Source organism: Epinephelus lanceolatus, chromosome 5 (assembly GCF_041903045.1).
Source record: "Epinephelus lanceolatus isolate andai-2023 chromosome 5, ASM4190304v1, whole genome shotgun sequence".
Lineage (NCBI taxonomy): Eukaryota > Metazoa > Chordata > Actinopteri > Perciformes > Serranidae > Epinephelus > Epinephelus lanceolatus.
In genome coordinates, this window is record NC_135738.1 from 24,856,433 (window position 1) to 24,873,804 (window position 17,372).

The 17,372-nt window shown below is 42.7% G+C and overlaps 1 protein-coding gene and 1 long non-coding RNA gene across 2 annotated transcripts in view; one reads left to right on the forward strand and one right to left on the reverse strand.

Moving 5' to 3' along the window:
- Window positions 1–4,420: 4,420 nt before the first annotated feature.
- Window positions 4,421–11,845, reverse strand: LOC117261678 (uncharacterized). The gene is made up of 3 exons (XR_004502063.2): window positions 11,780–11,845; window positions 11,526–11,627; window positions 4,421–5,315 (listed from the first exon to the last, which is right to left on the reverse strand). It is a non-coding gene; the product is annotated as an uncharacterized LOC117261678 (long non-coding RNA).
- Window positions 9,282–17,372, forward strand: part of sema3ab (sema domain, immunoglobulin domain (Ig), short basic domain, secreted, (semaphorin) 3Ab) — a 79,312-nt gene continuing 71,221 nt past the window's right edge. The window contains exon 1 of the mRNA XM_033634090.2: window positions 9,282–9,410. The gene's annotated coding sequence lies outside the window, so the exon portion shown is untranslated. The remainder of the gene's footprint in view (window positions 9,411–17,372) is intronic.

The following is a 17,372-nucleotide window of genomic DNA, read 5'->3' on the forward strand; positions in this document are numbered from 1 at the left end:
CGGCTATAAAGAAAAGGACAGAAGAGACACTGTACTTCCGCATATCATGCTGTCAGTCAGTTAGCCGGTGCTAACACGATGCTAAAACCGCTAGCTGCGAGTCTATGCGGATAGTAGCATTAGCTGTTCCAAGCAGCAGCCACCTCTTGTTCAGCTGTCCCACTTTGACTTGCACTAGACTAACAGCATCCAGGAGGACCTGAGCATCAGCGTGACCCTGAGGCAGAGAACCAGGGCCCGGCTGCGACAGCCACCAGCCGCCCCAGCTAAACCAGCCCCCGCATTCGTACCGGAGTCCACTGATATGGAGGCGGCCGCCCAGCGGCTCGACAGTGACCCTGAAGCGGATGGCAGAGACCTGATGACGCCGGCGGGTAGGGTACAAGGTTAGCAGACCCACAATCTATCTATTCATTTTTACCTATTTGTGTCAGTCATACTTTTTAGCTAATCATTCAAGTTTTTTTAATGAAATATAATTTATAGAGTTAGAGGGTCAGTGTTCAAGGTTCAGGGGGCTTTAGTGGTATCTAGTAGTGAGGACTGTAGGATTGAAACCAGCTGAAACTTCTGCAGGTAAGAATTTTTGCAGTATTCATTGTTCAGGAGGATTGTACTGGAAACCAAATTATCTGCAGAGGTCTCTTCCTGCCCAAAACAAAAATACTTGGTAATGAAATCTGGTAAAATATAATGAACAAAGCAGTTTCACATGTAACTGGCTCACTCTTTTTCCCCCTTTATCAGTGGTGGCCTTGTGGGTGACCTGTTAGTGTGTGATATGTGCTTTGTAATATGTGGAGAGAAGTAGTGTCGATTTGAAGACCGTATGCAGCAAAGAGTGATGACAGTCAGCAGAATTAAGTGTCTAGATAAGCTCAGGGCTACATCATAACATTATTAGAAGGCCATATTTATTGTATTATGGTGAAGACTGCAACATGCCTGTGGATATTCTCATTCATCCAGGTCATAGTTATCTCAAGGCAATTGAATCAAACGCAACTGGACTTCTAAGACAAAACCAAGTCCAGTTGCGTTCGATTCAGTTGCCTTGAGGTGAAGACCGTAATAAAGCCATTGTTGGTGAACGGCACCGAAATGCCTTGCTATCCTAACTAGAAACTAGTTACCAACTAATAATGAGCCAAGCTAAATTAATGCAAATAAGCCAGTGTGTTCCCAACTACAGTTCAGAGCCGGTAAGCTGTCACAGAGAGAAGTTACGCACCTTACAAATTGATGCTTCTTCTCCTCCATCTTCATGTGTGCTCACTGTTTTTCTGATCCAGAAGTTAAGGACGTTTTTAACGGGAACCAAATTATCTGCAGAGGTCTCCTCCTCCCCAAAACAAATGGAACTGATGTTTTAAACAGGTAAAAACACTGTATAAAGCAGTCTCACATTACAAATCAATGTTTCTCCAATGCTGTTTGGCATGTCGGAGACAGGCACTTAATCCAGCACCTGCTAATGTGTGCTCAACTTTGTTCTCTGATACCTTAAGATCCAGATGTTAGGGAGGCTTTTATCAAGAGCTGAATTATCTGCAGAGGTCTCTCCAAAACAAATGGACTTGATGATTTAAAACAGTAAAAACACTGGATAAAGTTTCTTGTTTAAATTTTTTCTTTCTGACACTGTTCTCCTTGGATGGAGTTTTCACTATGATGGCCAATGCAGAATTGCTTAAACATGAATGGCCCTATCTAGAAGCAGTGATTGGTTTGTCAGTTCTGGGCTACTGTAGAAACGTGTAGGTGCAACACAGCAAGCTCCATGGAGAAGGACCTACTCCCTGTGTAGATATAAATGTCTCGTGTATAATGTCTCATTCTGAGGTGATAAACACAAAATGATTCTTATTTTCAGCTGATAACACACTAAAGCAAACATACTTATTATATACTAATTATATTTATTTATGCCAATATATCCCTTAAATCTTACACACTGTTTCTTTAAACTATCTGCCCCTTTAGATAAGGTCTGCCTGTCTGTTAATATCCTGCTGAGGCCTTAACAGATGAGTAAATCCATGGACGAGAAGAATGCAGGTTGTCAATTTCTCTCATATTGTTCATATTGTCTCTGTACGTGTGATTGATGGAGGAATCTGGGTTATTGAACTGTATTGGTGGAGGTGGGTTGCAGGGCAGGAAGCGTTATCGAATGCTGTTGAGCTGCACATTGTAGGCCAATGCATTGATATTGCTGCCGCTGGCCCAAGAAAGTATTGTTGAAATTGTGGGGTAAATCCTGTATGATAGAAGATATCTACAGGTGTGGATACTGTGCTTTAGGCAGCCATCATTGGCTGTAAGTGTAAATCCTGTATAAGCCACAGGTGTTCTTAACAGATAGAAGCCTCCCATGGTTGACTGCAGGATTGCGCATGGGTGGCGATGCAGAGGGAGGCCTCCAAGGCAGGGCTCGACAGTGCGAGCGTTTCACTCGCATTTGCGACTAAAAATAGGTGTGTGCGAACTGTAAAAAATATTTAGGGGCACATGTGCGCATGAAATAATCAGCCGAAGCAGCCTATATTTTTGTCAAGAAAAAAAATATGATAATCTAACCGCAAATGTTGGAGGAACTCCAGCCGCCTTCCCTCTTCCCTCTTTCCCATGTGACACGATTATGGGCAGTTTTCCAAGCCACTGTCAGCACAGTGAATATAAGTCCCACTGTCGGCAGCGTGGAAATAGCCTAAGTCAAAGTGTGGAGGAGATGGACCGGGTGGATCTCCGGGGAAGCCTGCTCCGTTCTCCCCGTAGTTCAAATAATTTCAACTCTGAGCGCAGCGCTCGGGCGGAAAATCAGAGCGGTGCGCGACGCCAAGGGCGATGCCGCTGCTGCCCTCTCCATAGACAAACAATGGGACAGCCAGCGCAAAGCGGTTTTACAGCTGATCATGTGTAGAGGCCTTTAGGGACCGTTCGCCACGGTACCGCTGCTGGGCAGGGTGGAAATAAAGCCCTTTTCACACGGACTGCGCAAAGCGCAGACCTCCGCCAACGAACCCATTCATTGTGTATGTGCTACTGTGGCGCAAGAGCGCACCGCTCTGCCGCCGAGCTGAGCGGCGCGCGAGGGGGGCGCATGTCGCGGCATCTGCGCGCCGCCAGCCTGCGCTCGAATTGAAATTTTTTTAATTTCACCGCAACGCGCTGTGACGACACCTCAGCGCCGCGCGTCCAATAGCAGAGAAGAGCCTGAAGTAGACCCGGAAGCGGTCACCATGGAACTGTAGCTCCTGAACGAGCCTGTACTCCCCCAAATCCTGTCCTCTGCGCCCTACCCCGTGGTGGGCTCCGCGAAAGCTCTGTGTGAAAGAGGCTTAAATCCTGCAGAGTTTCAGAGGACCTGGAGAATGTTTTAGGATAGTAATAACATTATATAAGATAATCATATTGTAAAGATAATATATATATATATATATATATATATATATATATATATATATATATATAAGATAATAACATTAAAGACAAAATTAAATTGCAATACTTTTTCAAAACTTGATGATTTTACCTTTCTGTACATTTTGTATACAAATTCATTAAATAATTTTGCTTGTAAATGTCTATTTGCATCACGTTTATTACGGAAAACACATTATTTGATCAATTTACATTGTGCCCCTAAAGTTCTTTGTGCGCTCCTTACTTTTTCAACTTAGGAGCACATGTGCTCCTTGGGAAAAAAGTTAGCGTCAAGCCCTGCTCCAAGGTTTGGTGGATATTGGGTGTCAGTTGACGTTGTGCATCCATGCACATCTGCTTTCACAGAGGTTTTGATCAGGCCCATGTTCTTTTAATCAGAGGTCAGGGGTCACAGAAGAGGCTGCTGGGCTCAGGATCTCTGGTTTTAAAGTACCAGAGTTTAGGGAATACAGGTTTTATGAAAAGCACTGGCAATTTAAAAAATGCAAGTAGCAAGCATACTCATTGTATTTTGTCTTGATCAAAAGTAAAACACTTACATGAGAGTTTTAGGTAGTTTATATGGCCTGTGGTTATCGTCTCTCCCTACTGGGAGTGGGACATGGGAGTGTTTCTCAATGTGGCATGGAAATGTCAGTCACACAGGCCTTATGAGACATTTCCAAACATGAGAAAATTTTCTGATTATATAACCACTGAGTGGGTTGTCTGTGGTTGGTAAATGCATTCACTGTGATACCACAACTGCTGCTAGTACGTTGGTAACAGCTGTCAGATAAGACACAATTAACTAACTAATGACCTCACTCCAATCACTCACTAAATGATTGTATTATCTTAGATGGAATCAACCTAATAATTGATTTCATTCCCAGACTTTTTACTTGGTAGTGAACCAGCAACAGACATGCACAACTTGGGAGTTTTTTGATATTTTATGTATAGACTGCAGAAACAGAAAGATTGTGGTTCATCCAACACATTTGATAATCATCATTTTAAAAGAAAACTATTCATAATTTCACCCCAGTTTTTTAATAAAGCCTATCATTACCCATCTCGTTTATTCATGGAGGTGGTGGCCTGTAGGGCGCTCATGCTGCAGTCATATGAAAAGGATTATAGAGGAATAGACCTCCACATGCAGTGATCAGGTTTCCAGTGGGGCGAATTAATCATAACAGCATTGCCATTATAGGGTGAAAATCCAGTGTTTGTGTTACAGTATGTGTCATGAGATTAAATAAGTATAAGGTTTGCTTTGACTGCTTCAAGGAAAGAGTTAATTAAAATGGGCTCCAATCTAGAATACAATCTGATGATAGTGTCTGGGAATATGATTACCTTTTTTGTGTCTGTTTATAGTCAGCTTTTCACTGGGATGCTGAAGAAACAGAAGTGTTCAAAAGTACCGTTAATCTTAATGCGAAAGAAAGTAAGAGTGTGTTGCTTTTGGTCGGGACAGGTGCAGGGTTACATAAGATCTGCTGGCTCCACAGATGAACTTTGAATGTTCCTCATTAGCTCTGAACAATTAGTTTTTGACCAACTTTTGGCCTCCTCTCCTCTCCTCTCCTCTCCTCTGCCATTTACTTTACAAAATTATTGTGAGCACGGTTCTTCGTTCAAACCCAGGGTGGGGGAACCCTTCTGTGCAGAGTTCGCATGTTCTCCCCATGTCAGCATGGGATTTCTCTGGGTACTCCTTCCCACAGTCAAAAGACATGCAGGTTAACTGGTGACTCTAAATTGGCCGTAGGTGTGACTGGTTGAACCTTGGACCTGTCCAGGGTGTACCCTGAATCTTGCCCAATGTCAGCTGGGAAAAGCTCCAGTCCCCGTGAGACTCCCAACAGGATGAGCGGTTACTGAAAATGAATGAAAGAATGTTAAAATATTAGTAGTTGTTAGTACTTTATATTAACAGTGTTTGTAGAGCTTAAAGCAAGTTAGATTTAAGACCTTCTTAAAATTTAAAACCAATTTTACAATCACTAAAACTGAAGAAAAAAAAGCCTGAGCATACTTGGGATAAAGGACAACTTGTCATGGGGGGAGATGAGGTCAGAACAGAACTGGGAGATAACTGACGAAATAACTGATGTTTGTTGGCAGGTTCTCTTGGTGATTTTGTGTTTCTTGCTCTGCATGTGAGATTCATGAAATTCTTCCTCCTAGCATTTTTAAGACTTTTGAAATACCATTAAGATGATTTAATACCAACTGAGGCATTAATTTTGGATAAATGCATTCAATGCCTTTTAAGGCTTTTAAAAATCCATTGGAACCCTGTATTAGTATTGAGAAACAAAATACTTCACAACGGCTATCGTTAAACTTTTATTGACTGGAGTTGGAAAAACAGTTTAATGGTGGGTGAGAGAGAAAATGAAATAGTGAATGAGGGCAGAGAGGGAGAGAATGGACCATGTGCAGTGCGTGATTAGCAACAAGCTATGTGGCTGCCCTGTGTCGGCTGTGTATTGTGGAAACCCAAACCCCACAGGAGAATACCCTCAGCCATGAAGGTTAATGAGCTCAGTAAACATGGAAATCTTCCAGAACATTGTGAGCCTGGGAGGGTTTTCAGCTATTTTCCATGCCTGGGTGTGAAGAAAGCACTCAAATTTCAAGCCTGATTTTGTAGATCAGCACACAAATGCTCCCCCATATTTTCTCAAAATATCCTTTTCAAACAGGTTCAGGTTAGCTTGATACAGACGGGTTGTAAGTGTAACAAATTCAGTCCTGTCAAAATATAGAAATCATTTCCTATATACTTTTCCACTAGATATACATTAACACATTCCTGTGTTATGTTAGTGTGCTTTAATCCTGCCTTGGCCTAACTCTGACCCACAAGGTGAAGAGTAAGGTGTGAAAACACAGAGGATTAAATATGACCGAATGTTTGTTTCATTTACCAGCCTCAAAATAATCTGAAAGATTGTGTTTGGTCAATGTTGGATTTTAGATGATCCCAGTGTATAAAAATCACTCCCTGGATGAGGACGAATCGCTCCCCGAAATGGGTGCTTTGTCTATTTTTGCAGATTTTAATTGTTTTCACATTCTGTCAGAAAGAGGACGTGTTTAACTCGATCAAAGATATGCTGGTGAAGTTAAGTCACGAAAACCCTGTTAAATTACAACAAACATTCGACAGCCAAACCATTACACATCCTGTTATTCTGATAATTATTCCAAAGTGATTCCACAGCGTTTGTGAAACTTTTAAGATTTTTCCATTGTAGAGGAATGGTCTTCTCTTTCTCACCACATATAAACTAAAATGTGTGTCCTATTCTTAGGCAGTATGCTGGAGTCTGTACGATATATGAGTAAAGACAGGGAGTTTGGTTCTTGAACCTGAAATTTCTCATGAAATGGCTAAAGTGCTATTTGATTCTGCATATTTATGTTTTCTGTAAATAGGTAGGAATTAATGTAGGCACTTGTTACAGATGTTAACTGGCATTTGCGGTAGCCAATAGCACCTAATGAGGCGAGAGGCAGGGTACGCCCTGGACAGGTCACCAGACTACCACAGGGCTGACACATAGATACAGACAACCATTCACACTCAGATTCACACCTACGGGTAATTTAGATTCACCAATTAACCTGCATGTCTTTGGACTGTGGGAGGAAGCTGGAGTACCTGGAGAAAACCCACGGTGACACAGGGAGAACACGTGAACTCAGCACAGAGGGGCTCACCCACCCCGGGGTTTTAACGCCCCACCGTGGGTCACAGCAAGAGGGTTCCTGGTAGGATCGTATCCAGAAGGGATGAAATGTAGGAAGAGGGCGACCATGATGGAGTCGTTTTTGGTGTGAGGCCTATATGTTCAAGCTGAGATGTGAAGCCAAAACTACAGGTGAGCTGGTGAAAGAGCGACATGGGCTCATCCTCCCAAAGGAGCTGTTGCATCCCAGTTGAAGGCTTGTGTTGTTTTGTGTGTGACTTGAATTGAGAATATAAAGTGCAAGATGAGTGATCAGCGTACTTTATTGTTTTCCAGGATATGACAACTTTAACATATCATTAAGAATACCTATAAAACAACTTTTTTGTCATTGTTGGACCAGATACTGGTGTAAAGGTGAAAATCAGTGCAAGACATGTGATTAAAAAACAAAACCAAAAAAACATTGACATCTATTTTGATTTTTTTTATGGGAATTTAAAGTAAAAAACATCCTCACCAACATATTAATGATGAAAACTCAGGAGTGTACGTATGCCAAACTTCATTCGGTCATTTTAAACTTCCCAACAGTAGAGACCGATACTAAAAGCACACAGACACACACACACACACACACACACACACACACACACACACACACACACACACACACACGAATCTGACCTTTTCATCTTTTAGCAGCAATTGAAAATTAGCACTATCAAAATAATATCAAATGATGATAGAGACCTTAAAAATAATGATAACAAATTAGGCAAAAATAGAGTACATTACTATTTAGGAAGCTGCAAAGTAAAAACGTGCCATTCAGGATGATCTCATATTTCATATTGTTTCATCTCTCTTTCTTGGTACCATTTATTTCCACAATAGTCACACACTTTCTTTTCACTTGCTTTACACAATCAAAGTTGACATTTCCAATTTAGTTTGGTCATCACTCCACAATTACACAATTTCAGTATAATAATTTTAAATGATTCGCACAAATCATGTTAAAAATATCAGAGGACGTAATTTGGTGACTTCTGTCGGGGGGCAGATCTGATTGTTGTTTCACATTTTAGATTTCAGATACGGCATCCAAATGGAGAGCTGCAGGTAGAGCGACGGGGTAACTCATACATTTACAAACAACATGCTCAAATTATACAGTTCATTTAATGAACTTAATGAATTGGCATATCAAGTTGAATGTCTGCATCAGCATGAGCCTTATTGCATTAAGGATTACTGTGCGCGTGTGTGTGTGTGTGTGTGTGTGAGTGTGTGTGTGCAATACCAGAACAGACCACATTCCTGACTGTATGTGTTTCTGTACGCGTGTTTGCATGTGTGTCTGTGTGTGTCTCAAATTGCTGCTGGCATCCACAGATCCCAGGGGCGAACACAACGTGCATATCCATGAAATGGATACGGCTTTCAGTACAGTTTGATGCCACACCTCATTGACCTTTGGCCTTTCAATCGGTTTTTCCAATTGGTCACATATCTTAACTTTATCCTCGCGTTGCTCCGCAGCCACACAGACTGCACTAATCTCATTTGGAAAATATTTCCCAGATTCATGTGGCAGATACCAACTGCAAGGAAAGGAGGCTCAGGCTGACTCTCGAGTGATTCCGTGTCGATCTATTTATATATCTTCATGTTCGGAATGAATGCCGTCATATCATCACTCCTGTATCTCATTTTTCATTTTAATTCTGTAGCAGTTTGACAGTGTTTGACACTGTCAGGGGTCCGGAGGCAGTCCAGCTACTGGAGAGAGATTAAACCATCAGAGCGTCCATCTGTTCCCTGACTTCTCAGTCCTCCCCAAATCGAATTTATAGTGATTTATGGTGATAAAGTAATTCTTTTAGGCCCTGTCTGACAGATGCAGTGAGCAATAACAAAACAGTAGGACACCCTGATAGGGAGACAGAAAAGGATTCAGTGATAAAGCGTGAGAGGCTTTCATCATATTGATCTGAGAGTAGGATACTTGGCAAGTGGTCAGAGCTGTCAGATGTGAGGGTGAGGAGAGGGAGAGGAAGGAGGCAGAGGAGCGCGAGAGGGAGAGAGGTGAGGGAGAAAAGTGGATACTTGAATGGGATTAGTATCCCTCTACACCCTGATGGCATGCAGTGGCATCTCCTCCTTCTTCAGTCATACCACATCACATCATAGCACCAAGGCTCTGGCAGCTGAAACCAAACACCCCTCCAACGCTGCCCTTAGACTCGACTTTCTCTGCTTGACTCCAAGGTGAGAAAAATTCTGTCTCCTTTTGAAAGCCGATTTGTTACGCATTATAACCAATAACAATGAGAGTTGCATTTTTCTCCTGCCGTGGTCAGATACTTGCCTCTTGGGGTCACTAATTCGCTTGCTCATTCTGGGACACTGGAGCTGAGGGACAGAGTGTGACAGCGCTGTGTAGGACAACCTGTATCATGCAGTTTTAGGGGACTTTTGTTGTTGCAGCTTTTTTTCCCCTGTGTTTTTAGCTAATTTCGGTTGATTTATTGACATTTATGATTTGTGATTGCCACACTATGGCGTGAAGAAGAAGTATGTCACTTGGTTTTATTCTTATTAGAATGAGGTGATGTGCAAGGAGCAATATTTCAGATGTTTGGTCTTACTTTGATGCATTTTAATGTGGATCAGTCTTAACTTTTTCAGTCTCAAGCTGATTTCATAAGCTATTTTCTGGTTTTTGGATGTTATTTTGACACTTGCATTTTATTTACAAAGAAAAATGCATTAATAGCTTTCTACACTGTCAAAAGACACAGATTTGGTCCAAAACATGCCATGTGCTTTGGGCCTGGATCAGCTTTGTGCAGTTAAATCTGTTTTGCTTAACCATTTCCAATCGTCAGCAGCAGTTATGACAGTGGTAATGAGATAACAGATCAAGCTCAAATGCTTGTTGCTGGCTCAGAGAACAGGGTCTTTAAGGTATCATAGCCCCGTTTAGCACATTAACAAACAAGGTGGCGTCGAGACTCTTAACTGCTTTTAAGACTGCATGTGTGTAACTGCATGTGCGCTCACTCAGTACGCTCTAAGTATTTTCCAGAGGTGTGAACGGTGATGAGTTGCCAACGTCGGGAGATCAAAAGCTTAAATGAAATGTTTGTCACTATAACAGCTGCAACTCTGTGGATTTCCACTTGATACCGTTAAGCGCAGTCAAGACTGCAGGCACCTCTGTTCTTATGTCTCTGGTGAGTGAACGAGCATTTGCACAAGATTTTGTTTCCTTTAATTCAAAACACTTCCAGGAGAACACGAGACATTTCTGCATGTTTAACCTGGTTCGTCACTTCTGTTTTATAAGATTCACGTTGGTTGTTTTGCCAACAGTCTGTTGTTCTTTTGCAAGAACACACACACAATGTTCCTCTGTGTTTTCCCGTGTACACGTTCCAAACAGAACTGTTTTATTAAGACCAAGGGGTATTTGATTTAAGTCCCCAGGTGCCTCGCCAAATTCACAACATTACATAAGAGAAAATCTGGACAAAGTTTACTTCCAGAAAAAGCAATGAAAAACCCACACTGCATAATAACAGAAATGTTTTTTTAAATTAGACACAGAAGGCAGATTTGTTGTGACCTTACATGCTACTAACCCCACAGCGAGCAAAGTGCAGTATCATCACCAGACTAAGATATATATTTAGACGAGTGTTTGACGTGTCACATTTCTATTTACGATTGCTAACGACATTTGGTGCTGGCACCGCAGCTAGGATCGGCAGTGCAGCAGTGCACAGGCAGTGAGTAGTGACATTCTCAGTATTAATCAGTTTAAAGGATAAATGGTAGGGCCACGCTTCGCTATTGAGTGGAAATTCCTTTTCAGACTCGGGGCCATTCAGATGTCCCGGTAATGAATGCCAGTCATCAGAAGGGAAACAGTCCAGTTTGCGAGGCCTATTGTGTACAGCTGGAAATGAAAAATGACATCCGTGCCTCTACATCCCATACACCGCTTCATCATTCACAAAACCAATGCCATGGCCTGGTGATCACAGCAGGTCTCTCTTGTACTTTAAACTGATTTGTATGACGGATGATTCAGTGCTTTCATGAACGCGAAGCTGCGTGGGCTTTCTTGAGTGTGATAAGCTCCCGTCCTCTAGCATTCGTCTTAATGAGCTCATTCTACATTCAGTGCTAGCTAATTACTTTCCTTAATCGTCACCAGACACATGGTAGTCTATTATGATTATTATTTATGGTAGACTGTGAAATGGACTGTATTTTTTTACATCCATGTAGTTTCTTTCTTTCTTTCTGTCTTTTTTCTTCCTTCCTTCCCCTGCCTCCTTCGTCCCTTCTTCCTTCCTGTGGTTTTGATAACCTTACCCATATGGCTCGGCCTTTGATGTCTTTCCCAAATCCACGTGCATGTTGGTTGTCATGTTGCTTCATGGCAGGCACATTCCTGTCTTCCAGCATGAGGGCCTCCTGACACACAAACACACACACATGGTCAATGCCTCAGTCAAATCAAAATGGAAATATTCTTCCCCGTATGTCCCATGTAAATGCTGATGCATGATCATTTCCATTGAAGATGCGTGATGTGCAAAAACATCAAATCCCACTTAAGTTACGACCATTTAAATCCAGGCACATCCACGTCTCACGATCAGCAGATGCCCACGTCAACCCTTACCCCAGCACTAACTCCGTCTCACAACTATATTCAAAGAAATACACGACTGCATTAGAGGTTCTTGCGCAGTGGGAGGTACCGAGGCACCATTTTTGGCAAGCATGAAGGGCAACGCTATCATCAGGGCAGAGGATGTTCGGTAGCCTTGTGCAAGTGACAGATGACCACTCTCGCTGCCATTTTATGGCTCCATCAGCCATGCTTAAAGTTGAAATATGTGAAAGAATAAGCAGAGAATATATTTCACGCCGGACGTGGAGGTCACATCCAACCTGCTCTGAATTTTATGGTGGTTCAGGTTCCTACTTACCAGATATATGTGTGTGTTACCTGGAGAGAAGGGGGAGAGAGGGAGAGATGAAATAAAAGTCACAATCAACTTGATAAATGGTATAACATTCTCAGTGGAAAGTGTCATTTCGGGAGATGCATGAGTCTCAGCACTTCCAGCTGTTCAGGTCTGCTCGCTGGATTCAAGGCTCGACTATTCCTGTCGATGGCGTCTGCTATCTATCTTGGGAGCGCTAGACGGTGTGGACTTGAACTTCATTCGACTGTTGCCTCATTAATAGCATATCTCTTACAACTGTTTGTTCCGTAATCACTCTGAATCTTGAATAACAAAATCTAAATGTTTGCCACCATTAGTGTAAAGGAAAAATGCCCATGATATTAATGTGCAATATAAAAGACAAACTATTTAATGGCGGAAGGATAATTTTTAACAACTGGTAATTTGGCTCGATCATATTTTACATACACAAATGGCCCTCCGTACCCTTTTCCACTGGCTTCGTTTATGCAGAGTGTATGCTAATGGTCATTTGTTCCTCTGTGTGTGTGTGTGTGTGTGTGTGTGTGTGTGTATGTGTATGAAAGAGTGCAAGAGAGAGATAAAGAGAGGGAGATTGATCACAGAGAGGTATTGCGCCCCTGCGAGTGCTGTAAGGGCAGCACTATTATGCAGATGAGCGCATTAAATGTAGTTGGACACCACCCAGCATGTCATTAAATCTAAAATGGCAGTGGGACCTTAATGTTAGGCTGCTATTGTAATGTGCTCCGTCTTTCCCCCTGCTGTACGTTGAACAACCCTGAACCGCCATTAACCACCTGGCAGAGCCTCTCGGTCGCTCTCAGTTATTTTTTTTTTTACATCTGTCATTCTCTTTTTCCTCAAATCCTGGTTTTGTCTTTGTCTGTGTGCGCTCTCACTCTGTCCTGTATTCAAACCCAAAATAAAAATACAGCCCACAGCCAATTACCTCAGGCTCATCCTATTATGCCACTGGACTGCTAGTGTAGACGGTGTAAATATAGCAGTCCATACCTGTTTGTAATGATGAGCTCAGAGGGCCACAGTGAAATCCATTACCCCAATTACCCAATTATCTAAAATGACGGGTGATTATCAGACATCATCACCAATACTGCTGTAGTACCACCTCTAGAGTAGCTGTTTTGCTGGCCTGAATATAGCTATTCACGTCTCCATTTTCTTAGTGTCAACACAGACACACACACGCGAACACACTCACACATGCAGTTAGTCCTTGGCCCGCTGTCATACGCCTGTTTTGATGGGTCATTCAGCGCGGTGTTTCCTTTTCTGAGCCATTCAGGGATCCCGGGTGAAGCGCTCATATTCGATGGCAAAGGAAACAGAGCTGTTACTGCGGGGTCGCGACCTTTCACCCGACATGTGAGAAGACTGTGTGTGTATGTGCAACACGTGAGTAGCACAGGTCACACTGTTCAACATCCAATGATGGGCTGTTTTTGTAGCTTGTCTGCCTCTCCCTGTTTATCCATCCATCCTCCGACCCAGGCCCCACCAAACCCGATAAATAGGGCTCTGTTAGGCTGAAATAAAAATTCTTTTGAGATGACAGCAGTAGCCAAACGGTGATACAGATTGCACCTCTGTCCTTTAATCAGCGATAATAGCCCTAGGTCTCCATGAATCTAAAGTCAAGAATGTGTCTTAGGTGCTCGGGCAGTCCCACTTCCTTATGATTATCCATCTCCTCCTCCTGTCCCCTCCTCTTGACGCCTCCCTCTCCTCTTCATCTTTTCCACCCACCTCCCTACAATTCATGGCATCACACCCAGTGATGATGGACATCTCAAGCACAGACCACTGTTTACTCAGTCTAAAAATAAGAGGTTAGGCTCCAAAGGCCATAACCCGTACATGCCTGATGTGTAAGGCACAGCAGCAGCTTGCATTTGTGTGCGTGTTTCTCTCCAAGAGGTTGGTGGGGTCGTCGGTTAGGTCATGTGTATATATCTATGCCAGGTAAAAGAGATGTCCAATGAAGGATGGAGGCTCTACCAGTGTCTACCAGTCATCTCCCATGCGGCATAGTGTCATTTGCACCCCCCCTTCTCGTCTCTTCACCGCCCCCCCCCCCCCCCCCCCCCCCCCCCACCCCCGTCTGGTGGTAATACAGCCACGGCTATTCTTAGCTTCTGTGTCAAGCCTGTCTCTGGGGAGCAGTCGAGGGGTCTCTGTTACATGACACACACACACACACACACACACATGCACACAGGTGTCTCGAGACATCTCTATTTGATCTTTATTAAGCAGGGTAACTCTGAAACCAATTTGAAGAACAGCCCCCTAAGTACGAGATCATGTTCCGGCAGACCTGAAAACTCAATTAATTGAGTGGCATGCAGATTGGGTTGTTTCAGCAGGCTGCCTGCAGTTGACGTTAGTGACAGGCTCATCCCTGATGTGATCTGAACGGCATGCACTATTTGTTTACTGAATTTGAAGTCGTGCGAGCATGGTTTCTCACACAGAAGGTCTGATTTTTATTAGTATAATCAGTGGCATTTGCATAAATTAGCTGTTGCAATGTATTTTATGTAAGTAGTAAAAGTGTAGTAGTGTGTTATTTGATTTTATTATAAAAGATTTAGCAGCATGTGTTTCCCATTTGAGGTGGGAATATGGACCCAGTATCGAGCACTGGAAAACAGATTTCTCTACTGTTTAAAATGTAAGTGAAGTAACTGCATGCCTTGTGAGGTAAGGATGGTAGTGCTGATGGTCAAGTTTACGGTTAGGGAGGCTAGTCAGTGGATGAACTGTAGGCTAGGTCAGAGGGTTCACATTCCTGTGGATAAATGTGCTTCTGCACCTTCACTCTTTCTTCAATCTGCTCAGTTCTGTCTCAGGGAAAAGGTAAAGTCATTCCACAGCTTGACAATGAAAGCTGCCCCCAGGTGACTCCGCATGTGACACATCAACACAAAAACTGATGCTACTGCCCTTTTTTTCAACCCTGGTAACACTAGCCTCTCCGTGATAGCTTGATAGCCGTAACTCAAGTCTCCATTTAGACAGGATGTGTGTGGCTTTCATGTACTTGCTGTGACAAATGTATTACTCCCATCACACACTGTACGTGAGAATAAGCCTGCCTTTGTTCCTAAGTGAGACACTAGCACCTGGCCTTTGGTGGCAATTGTGAATGTGTGTGTGTGTGTGTGTGTGTGTGTGTGTGTGTGTGGGGGGGGGGGGGGTCAGGAGTACAGTTCTCTCATGTAAATCCTGAGGTAAGCGTCTCGAGCACGTAGCACTTCATAACAAGGGCATTGCCTTACAGACCACACGCAAGATCGGCACCCAGCTAAAGCCGAGCCGAGGGTAGAAAATCCCGTCAATGTGCGTCTCTGTGTGTGGCACTGAGGAAGGGACATGGGGAGGAAGGTCTGGTTTAGTCCTCAATGCAGCTGTCCTGGCTGGGGTGAGGGCCAAGCAAGTCTGCCTTTATCCTTTTCTGTATGTGCCTTTACTGAAGATGTTGTTGTGAGGTCTTGTAGCTCAGTTCCGAATTTACAGTGGCTGTGAAAACAAGTCAAAAGTTAGTTTGGAAATCATTTTCTCCAAAATTATTTCACCCTTAAAGTTCTAATGCCCCATAATGAATGTGTTTGCCTCTAATTGTGAACAGAAGCGCAGAGAGAAGCAGTTAGGTCTTATTGCCAGATTAGATTTAGCGACGGTAATGACCTTTCACTGATTATTTTATCTCTTAAAACTCCTAGTGATGAATCAGATGACTTTCTCTGGCCATAAGGAATTTGTCGATTACCAAAGCTTTTGGCAACAAATCTGTGCAGCTAACTCAAATGTGCAGTAATCCAAAGATTTTCTTTAAAGGCCTTAATTCAAAGCTTAAGTCACTGTGCCAAAGGAGGCTATGCTTCGTTAGTTACTTGGGTGTGGAGTAATGTTGGGTGCCCTGGATCGCAGCATCAGGGGCTGTGATTTTCTGTCTGCCAGTGACCAGCTCTTTCATCAATCCCTGAACCCCAAGAAAAGAATTACATCCCATAACTGCAGAGTCAAAGGCTCATTGGGTCTGCTATCTACAGTGTCAAGTAGTGGTGGCTACAAGAAGCAAAAATACAAGGTTGTGAAGGACTTCAAGACGACTACAATTTTTAATGTTCACATACTGCAACTTTGACGTGTTACTTTGTCATTGGTTTCTTTCGTTCATGTCTTTACTTGGACATTCAGCATATCTGTATACAACAGTTGATGCTATCTAAAGAAAGTGCACATACAACGGTTCATATGATGCCTAATGAATGACATTATGTACTTAACATAAAGTTACAAACGGCTAGGTTTAGTCAAGCAAAGTTACTTTGGTTGGTGACAGGAAAAGAAACATGGTGACAAAGTACCTTGAACTGACTCAAAAGCCCTGTTTCCACCAAGCAGTCTGGTATGCATTTTTCCACTGTGTTATGGATGGTATCAATGAAACCATTCCTAACTGTCCCCATATTTGGTCACTCCTCAGTTTTTTGGTTGGTCAATAGTGGACTGTCACTCTGCTCAGGGCTGAGTTGTGGCTGGTTTTGAGGCTTATGTAACTATATGATGAAATGATGCTTTGCTGCCTTTCACAGCAGCTGTAAACTGAGAAAAAATAACTCAATTCACTGGGCCGAATGCCGGCAACTTTTAAGGTGGAACGTTTACTTGTCATGTTACTCAGTGTATGAGCTGACAATGCGAATCCATCAGCACACCTTAAATTTCAATGTGACAACTTTGACCACTCCATTAGTTTTTATTGTCTCTCTTGGATGACATACATTTTAGTAATGAGTAAATCTTAAAGTGTTTAAGAATATATTTTGACTTCAGTCGGATTATGTGAATTGTATATATTCTAATCCTCGCATAGAGAAAACAAAAAGCATCGTGGAGCGTCATTCCTGTGGGCAACAGCAACGGTAACCCTTGTGCTTGCCTGAGAAGGACTAAATGCACAAACTCGCTATTTTTAAATTTCCCATGGAGAGAGAGTCTCACTGCAGCCTGTTCTGTTTTGTTTTGAAAATGTCGGTGTGCAACCCTGTTCTGTGGACAATAAATGAAGTGATCTGTGTCAACGGTAATGAGGAAATACAAGTACTGTTTGTTGCGAAAACACTGGACCTAGGGTCTAGGTACCATGTCTGAAAAGTTACTTTTTTTTTTTTTTCTCAAAGGTACCACA